The sequence below is a fragment of the Triticum aestivum genome, chromosome 1D (assembly GCF_018294505.1).
Source record: "Triticum aestivum cultivar Chinese Spring chromosome 1D, IWGSC CS RefSeq v2.1, whole genome shotgun sequence".
In the NCBI taxonomy this organism is placed as follows: Eukaryota; Viridiplantae; Streptophyta; class Magnoliopsida; order Poales; family Poaceae; genus Triticum; species Triticum aestivum.
Window position 1 is genome coordinate 160727895 of NC_057796.1, and position 2557 is coordinate 160730451.

The following is a 2557-nucleotide window of genomic DNA, read 5'->3' on the forward strand; positions in this document are numbered from 1 at the left end:
CGCCGGTCGCCGCCGCCGCCATGGCGCCCGCGCCTCGCCGCACCTCTCCTTCCCCGACCCCACCGGCGAGCTTCGCCGCCGCCGCGCCGGTGCGCTCCCCGACGCCGGCCGCCCCGTCGCCGGATCCGGACGGGTGGGATGAGATCCACCCGTCCCGGAACCAAACTCCGCCCCGTCCCGCTCCGCTTCGTCCCGGGTCATCCCCGTCCCGCTTTCCGCGAGGGTAAATTTCTGCTGTCCCGAAATTGTTGCATTATGTTGCTCTGTTCTTCATGCCATAACTTTGTGTGTACTGCACCGTTTTGAGCGGGTAATATGTCAAAATGTTCATCATGATGTGCTCTTCTTTTTGGTCTATTGTGCCATGCTTGTTTAAGGTCATGTTGATGCCCTAATCATCATTGCAAGAGTGCTATATGCTGTTAAATGCTGCCTGTTATCAGAACTTGGTGATTTGTCTTTTTCATTGCATTTTGTGTGTGCATCCTATGAGCATGAGCTCTAGATGAGTTTTGAACTACATCATGCCATCTTTACAATGGTGTTTGTCTTGTAGTTTTAGGATCTCTGTGGTGACTAGCACAAGCATGCAAAATAGCCTCCGTGATGTTGCTGATTTCTGTGACTTAGTCATTTCTGCCAAGTCAGTCTGTTATATTTTGTTGCTATGTAAAGCTGCTTCTACAAGTCATTCTATGCATGCTCTGTAGATGTTCACTAAGGATGTTTTGTTATACATGTTATGATCTATCCATCCATGCCCTTGGTTGCATATATAGCCTGCTGTAGCTTGTTGCAAACTTGCTCCCAAATTGCTAAATAATGTTTCTGCCAGCATGTTAACATTAAGTCCAGTTTTTGCCATGTGTTATAGTGATCCATGCACCCTATGACTATGCTATTGCCATGCTTAGCTTCATATTTATGCCATCTTACTGTTGGTTACCTTGTCATACCATGTGTTGCTCTGTGGTGAGTGGTTCAAGCTCACCAACATGCCTACTTATCGTTGTTTCTGCCATGTCTTGTTATTTTCACTAAGTATGAATCTGTCATATTACTTGCTATGTTTACATGGGTGCCATCATATCTTCTGTGCCTTTTTGGCTCGTGATCAGTAAGGGACTTTTGTTTGATGCAATCAGTATATTCATGTCATGCCTTTTTTAGCTATGATATGTTCCTGTAGAATGTTGTTTGATAGATATAAACTGTGCAACCTGATGTTATTTCTGCCATGCCCATTGATTTTTCTGCTAAGTCTGTGAACTGTTATTATTTTCAATTTTGCCATGTCCTTTTGAGCATGTTCTATTGGTTTCTGGAGATAGCTTAGTGTTCATATTTTGTCAAGCTTTACCTTTATATCACGTCCATGCCTTTTGTTTTTATGGTGGGGTGCTGTAGCATATTGTTTTGGTGCTTGCAAGATGCCTAGTTGCTGTTTTGGACAGATTGTTGCTATATCTTGTTTGGAGTGTATGTGTTGCACCGTTGCTCCGTTTTGAGCATGCTCTATATGAAACTTGCTTAGTTTTGCATGTAGTTCCATATTATTTTGTTGCATCCTTGTTTTGAGGTATTTTCTTGATGATTGAATGCATTTTGCATCAATGCCACGTTTAACTTGTTTTGCTAATATCTTCTAGGCCGTAGCTCCGAATCTAATGAACTCTATATGTAACTTGACTAGAATTTCATGTAGATCATCTTGGTGCATTTTAACTTGCTGTTTAACAACTTGAACATAAGGTTTATTCAGATCTGGACCAATTTCGAAATTGTATATGAGGACTTACCGGATTTGTTATATGTTGTTTCCGACCTCATTTAAACTTGCTTTGATGTGTTGCTCTGGTATGCATCATCTCTTGCCATGAGTAGCTTCATGTAGCTTTGACATGCATCATGCTTGGTTGTGCATCATGCCTTGTTCATGTGTGGTGTGTTTACCATGTTGTGTGCTTCTTCTCGATAGTTCCCGTTTCGTTGCGATCTTGAGGATTCGTTCGTCTACGCTTGGTTCGTCTTCGTGGCTTCATCTTCTTCATGGACTCGTTCTTCTTCCTAGCGGGATTTCAGGCAAGATGACCGTCACCTTGGATCTCATTACTATCATTGCTATGCTAGTTGCTTCGTTCTATCGCTATGCTGCACTACCTACCACTTGCTCTTCAAGCCTCCCAAATTACCATGAACCTCTAACCTTTGTCACCCTTCCTAGCAAACCGTTGTTTGGCTATGTTACCGCTTTGCTCAGCCCCTCTTATAGCGTTGCTAGTTGCAGGTGAAGATGAAGATTGCTCCATGTTGGATTATGTTTATGTTGGGATATCACAATATCTCTTATTTAATTAATGCACCTATATATACTTGGTAAAGGGTGGAAGGCTCGGCCTTATGCCTGGTGTTTTGTTCCACTCTTGCCGCCCTAGTTTCCGTCATACCGGTGTTATGTTCCTTGATTTTGCGTCCCTTACGCGGTTGGGTGATTTATGGGACCCCCTTGATAGTTCGCTTTGAATAAAACTCTTCCAGCAAGGCCCAACCTTGGTTT